The sequence below is a fragment of the Papio anubis genome, chromosome 14 (genome assembly GCF_008728515.1).
Source record: "Papio anubis isolate 15944 chromosome 14, Panubis1.0, whole genome shotgun sequence".
Taxonomy (NCBI): Eukaryota; Metazoa; Chordata; class Mammalia; order Primates; family Cercopithecidae; genus Papio; species Papio anubis.
The window spans coordinates 9,086,255-9,098,446 of record NC_044989.1 but is presented as its reverse complement, the minus strand read 5'-3'; the positions used below and the strand labels follow the sequence as shown (position 1 = coordinate 9,098,446).

The 12,192-nt window shown below is 47.4% G+C and overlaps 1 protein-coding gene and 1 pseudogene across 6 annotated transcripts in view; one reads left to right on the top strand and one right to left on the bottom strand.

The window, feature by feature from the left end:
- The window catches only part of ASAP2 (ArfGAP with SH3 domain, ankyrin repeat and PH domain 2), a 199,285-nt gene that overhangs the window by 134,246 nt on the left and 52,847 nt on the right, over positions 1 to 12,192 (bottom strand). The gene's annotated exons all lie outside the window — the stretch shown is intronic.
- On the top strand, positions 690 to 1,034 carry LOC108581791 (annotated as a pseudogene).

Genomic DNA, 12,192 nt, shown 5'->3' with positions numbered 1-12,192 from the left:
CATCACTGATCATCCAAGAAATGCAAATCAAAACTACAATGATATCATCTCACCCCAGTTAAAACGGTTTACATGCAAAAGGCAGGCAATAACAAATGCTTGTGGGGATGTGGAGAAAAGGGAACACCAGTACACTATTGGTGGGAATGTAAATTAGTACAATCACTATGGAGAACAGTATGGAGGTTCCTCAAAAAACTAAAAATAGAGCTATGATATGATCCAGCAATCCCACTGCTGTGTACATACCCAAAAGAAAGGAAACCAGTATACTAAGGAGATACCTGCTCTCCCATGTTTATTGTAGCACTAATCACAATGGCCACGATTTGGAAACAATCTAAGTGTCCATTAACACATTAATGAATAAAGAAAATGTGGCACATATACACAATGGAGTACTATTCAGCCATAAAAAAGAATGACATCCTGTCATCTGCAATGACGTGGATGGAAATAGAGGTTATTTTGTTAAGGGAAATAAGCCATGTACAGAAAGACAAACACTCCATGTTTTCACTTATTTGTGGGAGCTAAAAAAAAAAAAAAACTAAAACAGCCCCAGTCACTGAGCCACTGCCAAGGACTCAGCAGCCTCCCCCTTGAGCCCCCTTGCTTCCCTACGTTCCATACCCCCTGTCCGCCACCTTCCGCAGACCGTTTCCATTGAGGAAAGGGAATCGTGTCGTATGTCCACTATCCAGAACTTCCACTTTCAACTCCTTTGCTGATGCAAGTAAGGGTGACGACCTGCTTCCTGCTGGCACTGAGGATTATATCCACATAAGAATTCAACAGAGAAATGGCAGGAAGACCCTTACTACTGTCCAAGGGATCGCTGATGATTACAACAAAAAGAAACCTGTGAAGGTGTTTAAGAAGAAGTTTGCCTGCAATGATACTGTAATTGAGCATCCAGAATATGGAGAAGTAATTCAGCTACAGGGTGACCAGCGCAAGAACACATATTATGCCAATTCCTCGTAGAGCCTGGACTGGCTGAGGACGATCAGCTGAAGGTTCATGGGGTTTAAACACTTGCAGCTCACTGTAGCTTAAGTAAGGATTTCCTTGCAATGAGTAGAATTTCCTTTCTGTTCCTTGTCACCAGTCTAAAAAACTCACAGCTCGTATGATGTAACCATTTGGGGTCCGCGTTTAACTTGGACTAGTGTAACTCCTTCATGCAATAAACTGAAAACAGCCATAAAAAAAACCCGAAAACAAATGAACTTATGGAGACTGAGAGTAGGACAGTTACCGGAGGCTGGGAAGGGTAGTTGGGGTGGGAGTGGGGATGGTAAATGGGTACAAAAATATAGGTGGATAGAATGAATAAGATCTAGTATTTGATAGAAACAGGGTGACAGAAGTCAACAATAATTTATCGTACATTTAAAAATAAAAGAGTATAATTGAGATGTAACACAAAAGAAGGCTAAATGCTTTGAGGTGATGGAGGCCCTGTTTACCCTAATGGATTATTACACACTGCATGCCTGTATCAAAATATCTCATGTACCCCATAAAAATATACACCTACTATGCACCCACAATAATTAAAACTTAAAAAAAAATACTGAAATCTTAGAGTAACAAAAAATAACAAAGCTTGAGTCTCCAGGAAGTAAAGGTGTCTACCCACCAGGCTGAGAATTCTAACCAGACCCAGGCACTCAACTACCATGCTCCCCAAACGAAAACTCCACTCTAGCTTGGAGTGGGGGAAAAAGCAACTTTCACGGGAACTTACGTGTAAAAACCACGAACAAAGGCAAGAACCGAACGGACCGCGAGACCGGAGCAGGGCCTGCACTGCAGCTGCCGGCTGGCCAGACCTCATTAATCCTCAGGGGCCAGGCGGAAGATGACCTCCAGTTTGTCAAACAAGTTTTACAGAGTGAATTTATCACAAAAACAAGAGGTGGGGATGTGTCCCAAATATTTCCAAGGAAAACCACTGTTTTCAACCACTTTAAAGCATCTGTTTGGCGTTCCCAAACTCTTCTATAGGTTCCTCTCTAGTTACCGAGGGGCCTCTTCCAATCTCTGTTGCTCAGCTGAGCCGGAGCCAGGACAGGGGACGGGGACAGTGTGTGGAGACAGTAAGGATGGCGCGCAGTGCGAGTAAGGAAAGTCCACCATAGGAGAGACCACCACAAAGCTGTTCACTCATTTTCCACACCTGTGCTATCCAACAGGGTAGCCACAGAGGAATGTTTCAGTCAAGATTCACTAAAATTTCAAATTCAGTTCCTCAGGCCTTGCTACCTTCTGCAAGAGCTACAGCCACTCACGCAGCACAGTGGCCTCTGAATGTCCCCAACCCCATGCTTCTCTTCCTTCATTGGTCGGCCCCACTGTACCGCCTGACGGCGGTGCCAGCACCTCTGGGGTTACACGGAGGCCCTGGCCATGGTTCCTCTGTGGGCTCCGCATCAACATCACCCCGTGGCCACCCTCCTCCATGTGGGGACTCCTCTACCTCTTCTTGGTCCCCACAGAACCCTATGGGGCCTCCACCCTGTGTCACCACAGGCTGGATGGTGCGGGCCAAGCCCACTATCTGAGGAGATGACCTGGCTCAGGGTGGGCACACAGGGCCTGCGGGCCAGCTTTTATCCAACCGTGAGCTAAGGCTGTTTCCAGATGAACATTCCCAATGAACGCAATAACAGGGTCACAGGAAAGACCAACTGAACCCCAATTAATTAAGATAAATATTATACCCCTCAAAATAATTCCTCTCTTCCCCCTAGGAGACTTGCATTACCAAAAAAATTGTACTCCATTATTATTTTTATATTTTGAATTTCATTAATAAAAAATTCGTAGATATCTATCACCTGTCTTAGGTAAGTACCTACATAGCAGCCTTGAGGTCTGCCAAACCTAAAATATTTACTGTATCTGGCCCCTTACAGAAAAGGTGTGCTGACCCCTGGCCTCAATGATCCATATAAAATGCCTCTCCCACAGCACCAGCAGCCCCTGCACCCGCTCCTCCCAACCCTGACCGGGAGCCCACACTGCAGGCAGCACAGCACCGGTTTGTCCCCAGCACCCTGAGTTCTCAATGCGAACCAGCAGGGTGGGAAGGGGCTGGCTTCCTTCTTGAAACTCAAAGATGCCGCCCTGGGGAGAGCAGAGGCCTGCAGCACTCAGGCAGCCCCAGCACGCTCCACTCTCCTGTCCCATCTTCTCTCCCCTTGTTCCATGGACAAAAGGCCAGGCTGAGAAGAAGGGACATTTCTGAAATACAGTAGACAAAACACAAAACAAAACACACCCAGGTCTGTGCCCCAAGGGTGGCTTTGCCAAGAAGAGTCAGACAGACATTCAGATGGCAGCTTTGTCTCACCATACATTCAACTCTTCAGAAAGTAACACAGAGCATTAATGACGGTGTCAAATATTTCCAGAAGCCTTTTGGGAAGCATAGACTTGCACTGTGACCTGTGGGCTCCGTTTAAAGCCAGAGCAATAATGAACCTCCCTCCTTCTGGGAATAAAGCCAGGACTGAAGAATAGCAGGTGTCACCAAGAATTAAGATCAAACAGACATCTGAGCTAAGTCACAGCTGAGGCAAGTGTGTGCCTAAGAACAAATGAGAAGGGAGCGTTTTCGTATCATCTTAAAAAATTAAAATTACTCCGAGTAAATAGACATCTGCAACAGAAGACATGGACAGGCTGTCCTAACACTCCTCAAAACAGCCCCTAACGGATAAACCAAAACGTCAACGGTAAAATGAATAAACTGATGACGGACATTCATACAACAGAATGCTACACAGCAACAGAAGAGAACAAACTCACCCCAGAACGTAAGTGAATGTGACACAAATGTTGAGCAAAAGAATACAAGCAGTATAAAAACTTCAAAAATAGGCAAAACTAAATTGTTTACATTTAGGGATGTACCTTGTTGGCAAACTACAAACTGAGGCAAGCTGAGGGTCGCAGTCAGGGCAGCAGCAGCCTCTGAGGGCGTTACGACGGGACAGGCCTGAGCGGCGCACTTGGAGTGCTGGCCAAAACCAGGCTTCATAATCTTTTTTTTTTTTTTTGAGACAAAGTCTTGATCTGTTGCTCAGGCTGGAGTACCGTGGTGTATTCTTGGTTCACTGCAACCTCCACCTCCTGGGTTCAAGCAATTCTCATGCCTCAGTCTCCTGAGTAGCTGGGACTACAGGCATGCACTACTACACCCAGCTAATGTTTGTATTTTTAGTAAAGTCAGGGTTTCACCATGTTGGCCAGGCTGGTCTCAAACTCCCGGCCTCAAGTGATCCGCCCACCTCGACCTCCCAAAGTGCTGGGATTATAGGTGTGAGAAACTGCATGTGGCCTTCATAATCATTCTTTAAATGCCATTTGTATCAATAGCAAAGACATGGAATCAACCCAGGTGCCCATCAACAGTGGACCGGATAAAGAAAATGTGGTACATATACACCATGGAATACGACGCAGTCATGAAAAAGAACGAAATCATGTCCTTTGCAGCAACATGGATATGGCTGCGGGCCATAATCCTAAGCAAATTAACACAGGAACAAAAAACAAATACTGCATGTTCTCACTTACAAGTGGGAGCTAAATGTTGAGTACTCGGGACTTAAAGAAGCAAACAACAGAAACTGGGGACTACTTGAGCGGGGACAGCTGTGGAGAGGGGTTGAAAAACTCTCAGGTACTATGCTCAGTACCTGGATGATGGGATCAATCATGCCCCAAAACTCAGCATCATGCAATATATCCCACGTAGCGAACCTACACATGTACCCCCAGATCTAAAATAAAAGTTGAATTTTTAAAAAAGATCTCATTGAAAAAAAGTTTTAAATGCTATGTGTATGTATATATAAGATACATTATTAAGAATACAAGTAAAGTTAAAGCATCTTTTAAAGAAAAGAAATTAGAGTTGGCAAAAGAACTAGAAAATGTTGCCCAAATGAAAGTGAACTTCAGGGGTGATTTATTAGCCTAGCATGTTGGTTGACCACAGGAAGCAAAAGGGACTTAGGAATCCCTCAGTTCCGTTTCTAAACCATCAGAGAGAAGCTAGAGACAGAGGCAAAACTGAATGCAGGTCTGCCAGCTCAGGCCTGGGGCTTTTCTCCCCAGCATCAGGCGCTTCCCAGGAACGCTGGGAGGTGGTTTTGGGCAATCTTACTAAACTACTTAATCTGGTCTTACAAATAACTGTTTCTCTGAGCTCCTAAAGTAGCAACTTTGAGAGCAGGCAAACAGAAAAGAAAACACTTCTTTCATTTTTCTCCTAGATTCCTTTCTCAGATTCCATCTCCATCTTGACTAGAATCGGGTGGTGGCAGAGTTCACCCCTCTGCTGAGGAAGGCTAGCCTCGGTAACAAGGTGCACCCAGACCTGCGGCCCCCCAGCAGGGAGGGAAGCTGGCCTGTGTATGTGCAGCCACCCACTACCCGCATAGGAACAGTACTGAGGACAAAACACATGTAAAGCGGCTCTGCAGAGGCAGCCTGGCGCGGTGGCTCATGCCTGTAACCCTAACACTTTGGAAGGCTGAGGTAGGCAGACTACTTGAGCCTAAGCATTTGAGACAGGCCTAAGCAACACAGTGAGACCCCATCTCTACAAAAAGTACAAAAATTAGCTGGGTGTGGTGGTAGGTGCCTGTGGTCCCAGTTACTGGTGAGGCTGAAGCAGGAGGATCACTCGAGTCTGGGAAGTCCAGGCTGCAGTGAGCTATGATCGTGCCACTGAACTCTAGCCTGGGCAACAGAGTGAGATTCTGTGTCAAAAATAATAATAACAACAAAATAAAATAAAATAAAAAGGCAATCGTTTTTGGAAAAATTCCATCTCCAGAAGTAGAACATTACAAGCTTATAGGCCAGGCGTGGAGGTTCACACCTGCCATCCCAACACTCTGGGAGGCCGAGGCAGGCAGATCACTTGAGGTCATGAGTTCGAGACTAGCCTGGCTAACATGGTGAAACCCCATCTGTACTAAAAATACAAAAAATTAGCTGGGCGTGGTGGTGTGTGCCTGTAAGCCCACCTACTTGGAAGGCTGAGGCAGGAGAATCACTTGAACTGGGAAGGCAGAGGTTGCGGTGAGCTGAGATCGTGCCATTGCACTCCAGCTTGGGCAACAAGAGTGAAACTCCATTTCAAAAAAAATAAATAAATAAATGAAAATCACAAGCTTGTTTATTAAATCCATTACACATACACACACACAAACTGTAAAAGCAAAACAAAAAAAAAACTGTTATAAAAGAGGACAGACAAGTGATATATAAAGATACAGAAAGAAAATAATCATTGTTGTCTTAGGAAAAGTTGGAGGAATTTTTTGTTTCTCCACTTTTAAACTATCATTAACAATGAATACATTATTTGGTAATTACTTTTAATTAAAGAAAATGAAAAGTACTTCAATATCCTACACTTTGTTACCTTTTTCTCTTCTCCCATCAAGCAGGGTATTGAGGACTTCTTTGAGCACAAACATGTGTCAAAGGGACAGATTAAACAATAAAGAAAACAAAAATACTCAAAACTGTAGTCCCTCGGTCTCCATGGGGGATTAATTCCAGGATTCCCTTGAATTCCAAGGATGCTCAATTCCATAATGTAGAATGTTGTCATATTTGCACGTAACCTACACACATCCTCCCACGTGCTTTAAATCATCTCTAGATTACTTACATCTAATGCAATGTAAATGCTATGTAAATAGTTGTTACACTGTATTTTTAAAATTTTGTATTTTTCATTATTTATTTTTTTGAAATAGGATCTCACTCTGTCCCCCAGGCTGGAGTGTAGTGGTGTGACCACGGTTCACTGCAGCCTCCACCTCCTGGGCTCAAGTGATCCTCTTGCCTCAGCCTCCTGAGTAGCTGGGAGCACAGGCACATGCCACCACACCCAGCTAATTTTCAAATTTTTTGTAAAGACATCTCCCTATGTGGCCCATGCTGGTCTCAAACTCCTGGGCTCAAGTGATCCTCCTGTCTCAGCCTCCCAAAGTGCTAGGATTAGAGGCATAAGGCACTGCATCTGGCCACAATTTGTATTTTTTAAATTGTTGTATTAGTTTTCATAGGATATTTTTTCTTGAATATTTTTCCCTTTAGACCCTATGTGACTGAACATGAGGACGCAAAACCCACAGGTGCAGAGGGCCAATGGTACACAGGGAGGAAAAAACTCTGGAATGGGCAAAGGACTCAGTTACAGAGCGTACCTAGACGAGGAGAGAAGACGGTGACAGAGACTGAGTTTTTGCTACCACCTGAAAACTTTACCACAAGGACATATTCACGTATGACTTGCATGGGAAAGATTAATAAATGATAAGCGAGAAGACAGCTCTGGGTGTACAGAGGAGTAGCACATGAATGCAGCCTGCTAGGCTGAATCACCGTCTCCAATGCTCTGTGCATTGGCCACAGTGGCCGTCAGAGCTGGGGACTCATAATGAGAACAGCAGAGGCCCAGACACACTGGAAATACCATCCAAGGAAGGAAGGTTCCTGATGGGGAAGGGGACAGTGGTGACGCCAGCACGGGTCCCCCAGTCTCTGGAAGACATGCCCACAGAAGCAAAACCTTTTCCCAAGATCAAATACTAAAATATGTCTCCCTCCTTTCCCTACAAGTGGTTTCTGCAAAGAAGCTCCAGCAGTACTTGTGTTTAGTGTTTTTTTTTTTTTTTTTTTTTTTTTGAGACAGGGTCTCACTGTAGCGCCCAGGCTGGAGTGCAGTGGTGTGATCTTGGCTCACTGCAATCTCTCCTTCCAAGGCTCAAGTGATCCTCCCACCTCAGCCTCCTGAAGAGCTGGGACTACAGGTGCACACCACCATAACTTGTTAATTTTTGTATTTTTAGTAAAGATGAGGTTTCCTCCGGTTGGCCAGACTGGTCTTGAACTCCTGACCTAAACTGATCTGCCCACTTCGGCCTCCTAAAGTGCTGGGATTACAAGTGTGAGACACCACACCTGGTCTTCCAGCAGTACTTTTAAAAGGGGGAAAAAATGGATGAAAAAAAAAGCCTAACCTATTATAGAAGAGCCAGGGTAACTGTGCCCTCAGCTGATGACTTTCAGACGGCCGTCGACTGCCTGAAGTGGACGGTGTGATGCGGTATGAACAGGTAAGTGAGAAAAGAACCCATGTAGCTCTAAACCCACATACACTATGAAAAAACGACACATGAACAAGGACAGGCTGCAGTCTCCTGAAGTTTAAGGAAGCAGTGCCCGGAGGCACTCCCAGGAGGTCTGTGCCTCGGAGGCTTCGGTGGGAGCGTCCCGTGGCTTTCATGGGCTTTGCCAGGATCCCTATCTTAGAGAAACGGAAACAGATGACAGTGAACTCCAATTCTGTCAAAAGGCTTCACATCCTGACTTTTATTTAGGGGGAAGCAAAGTCTCTGGGAGCTCTGGGGGAGAAAGGAAAAGCCACATTTTGGCAAGATCACCACTGCACAGCAGCAGCAGAGACCCAGCAGCGTGGGGTGGCTCTGGGAAGGGCCCCTAGCCAGCCTGGTGCCCTGCTCCGGGGAGAGCCACAGTGGCACAAGGGGGCCTGGTCTGGGGTCCCCTGACACCCACATTACTGAGCTGTGGCCCCTGGGAATGGCAGGAGAGCAGACTCAAGGTAGAAAATGGGCTAGCTCAGGAGAAGAATCACAAACCAGGGGGGACATGACACCAGAAGGTGCTGAGCACACTACTGATGGGCAGCGGGGACACCGAGACAGTGGAAAGCCAGCATGCAGTCACCGCCTGGGCCAGGCCCTCCAGCCTTGGAGATGCAGAAGGCAGCAGAGCTCAGAGTCTGGGAAGGCGACCTTCAGCTGGGCGTGAGGTCAGCCTTCCACATCTTCCCAGTCCCAGAAGACAATGGAATCCTAAGCCAGGCTGATTTCCCCAGGAAACGAGGCTCGAGCCACATGAACTTCACTTTAGTCAAATAAACAGGGGACAGGAGACGTGAGATAGCCGAGTTTTCTTGCTGAACCCTGTGTGAAGGAGACCGAGGACTCTGCTTCCTGAGGCCACAGAGGTCAGCCTGGAGACGCCATCATCACACCGTGTCCTGGGGCTTCTGCCCTAGTCGGTGTGCCGGGCTCTGCCATCCAACTGTGCCCCCACTGCTGTCCACCAGTAGTCACATTTGTGTGCTGTGCTCTTTTAATAAACACAGCTTGTGACTGTGAACAGAGGCTTTAAGGAATAGATGCATTAAAAATGAGAAAACCCAGTGCTCGATCCCTTTGGAAACAAGTGCATCAGTTATAAATCACTGGTTCTGGATTCCGGAACGAGACTGACTTGGTTCTAAACCAGGCTCCAATTACTAGCCGCATGACCTCCAAAAAACGACTCCACCTCACTGACTTCTGTTTCTTCACCTATAAATCCCATAGGTGAAGGATAAGATCACCAATGCTTATGTGTCTGCCATACAGTCGGCACTCGATATCTAATAGTGATTACCAGCGTCCTCTGGTTCTCAGAGAGGCTAGGTGTAAACTACGCCAATTAAAGTGGTCGTTAAGAAGATGCTGTTACCCCAGGACCATCTCAATCATTATGACAAATACTTTTCAGGTCTGATAATGGTTAGAATGAGAATAAATCTCTAAGAACAAAAAGACTTTACAGCTCATACCAGCCTTTCATTTCCACTAATACATTTTTTTCCATCAACATTTAAATTTTTCAAAACTTCATCCAGGCATGATGGCATGTGCCTATAATTCCCAGCTACTGAGGAGGCTGAGGCAGGAGGATCGCTTGAGCCCAGGAGTTTGAGTCCAGCCTGGGCAATGTAGCAACAACCGGTCTTGAAAAACATTGTTTTTCAAAACTTTTCCTGGTGTGCTCACGTGTTTCTCTCTGACTCCCCATGGGGAGGGGCACATGGCAAATGGTTGCGTGAGGTGCTCCCGTCCAACTGGCCTCTCATGAACACTGAGGGTTAAAGGAGCAGGGCATGAAAGTCCAGGTCTTAAGTGCAGGGGTGAGTAGAAGTGGCCACCAGGGTGTCCACTCATCCCCTCCTCACCTACCCTAACTGAGGTAACCCCAGGTCTGCCCCTCTCCCACCTGGGACACCGCCAGCAGGGCCTCTCCCCTGCATGTGGCAGTCCAGCCAGGTGGAACTCTGCCCCCTCCCCCTACACTCGGCCACACTGTTAAAGCTGGGGGCAGCACTGGATGACCTCCAAAGCTCCCAAAGTGCTCCCAGGGAAAGAAAGGCCTACTGTGCCACTCAGCTCAGCTCACCAGCATTTGAGAGAAATACTTTTAAGTTACCAAGGCAGCAGGAGGTGTGTAGTCTAAAATCACACCTAGGGCCCAACTCCAACTACCATACAGCAGTTTACACTCCTCAGAGCACTTTTACTTCCATTATCTTTACTGCAATATTTACAACCACTTGTGAAATCACCACCTCTTTCTCCAGCTTAAAGGAGAAGAAACTGACTCAAAGAGTTTAAGTGACTCGCCCAAAGTCATGTGCTTGGCTTTGAACTGATGAAAGGCTGGGAGAGCTCCAGTCAACAGAGGGAGGACAGAAGGCAGCTTCCAGAGCTGTGCTCCCCCTCCCGCTTCCCAACGGCCTCGCTTCCAGAGCCAGAAGCGCTGGCTTTCTCTAACGTTTGGGGAAAATAACCACCCGACATTACCCCTGCTTTCTCTAAACCCTGTTCAACTAACCCCAGCCCAGCGACGGGCAAGGGGGCTGCTACTTCCACACCAAGAGTGCTGTCCACCCCTTCACCAAGAAAGCTGCCAGCTGCTCTCTCCAGCCAAGCCGGCTCCTGCCACCCCAAGGGCCTGTCACACGGCCCCCAGGCACACTAGCATCTAAAGTTCACCATGGCACAACCATCTAAAGTTCACCAGGGGCACAGACACAGCCCTCCGATCACCCTGGGTAACCAATTCCTTGTTTCAGAATCTTCTGAAGGGCCAGGGTGGCGGAGAAGCTGATAGGGTAGGGGCAGGGTCATCATTTGCATGTGTCCAGGTTACACAATCCGGGGCTCTTCCTGGGCTTTTCAGAGGGAAAATTAAAACCCTGCTATCTTTAGCCTTTCATTTCTCCATCTTCCACTTCTCAGTTCCTGTTTCCCATCCAAAAGACCTGACCCCATTCCCCTACGGTAGAATGGGAAGCAGGGAGGAGAAAAACCCAGAATGGGGAAGGGAGAAGAAAGGCAGGAAGGAACCACCAGGCTTGCTGGGGCCCCGCACAAAGCCAACCTCTGTATGCAGCAGAGATTGTTTTCTAAAAAAGGGGTGTGACGATGCAAACAAGGTCATGTGCCTTTTAGAGCCTGGCCAGCCCCGTGCCCCTCTCCAGCTTCTCCCCACACAGAGGTCATGGGCCCCGCTCCACCCCCAGCTCCGACCCCAAAATCAGTCATCTCTAGGCATGAACCTTTCATTTTTCTACAATCCAATCAGTGTGGTGATGGGAGAGGGGGAATGAACTGGGGGAGGGCCCAAAGGTGCACAGGGACTAGCCAGGCATCATTCCCATCCCCGGCAGCAGATTCTGGATCCTGCTTCATCCTCGTGACCCAGGCTTATTGCAGGAGTCACTGCTACAGATGAAGACCATAACTTTCATTCCCACATCTCCACACACAAATTACTTGATCGCCTGGGCCTTAGTGTTCATATCCTTAAAATGCGGGCAGTAATACCTACTCAATACTGTGGTTGTTGCCTTGACAGTTGGAGAGTCCCCAGGTTAGTGGAGGACCCTTCCCCCCACACCTCCATAGCAGAGCCATCGGGCCATCAGATTGGTGCCTGACTCTGGGGGAGACTAGCCTGCCTGGGGGGCCTTGTAAGTGGAGTTCCTCAACCACAGAGTTTCCCAGGTAGGGGAGGAGGCAATGGGCAGACACTGAACAGCCATTTCCAATTTTAGACCTGGGTTCCATACTCTACTCCACTTAGCCCAAGGACTATGCAGGACCCTCCAGGGGCTCATCAGGGTGCAAGGGAGCCGAGAAGGCGTGGGGGACATTTAGCATCGGCCCCCATCCCTGGCCCCAAATGTGCAGGGCTACTTTGCCTGTCGGCCTCAGATGAGTTCATCTGAAGATCTCTGCGCTAAAACACACACACAAGGCTGGGTTCTGCTGCCCTCGATGGAAAGTGGTC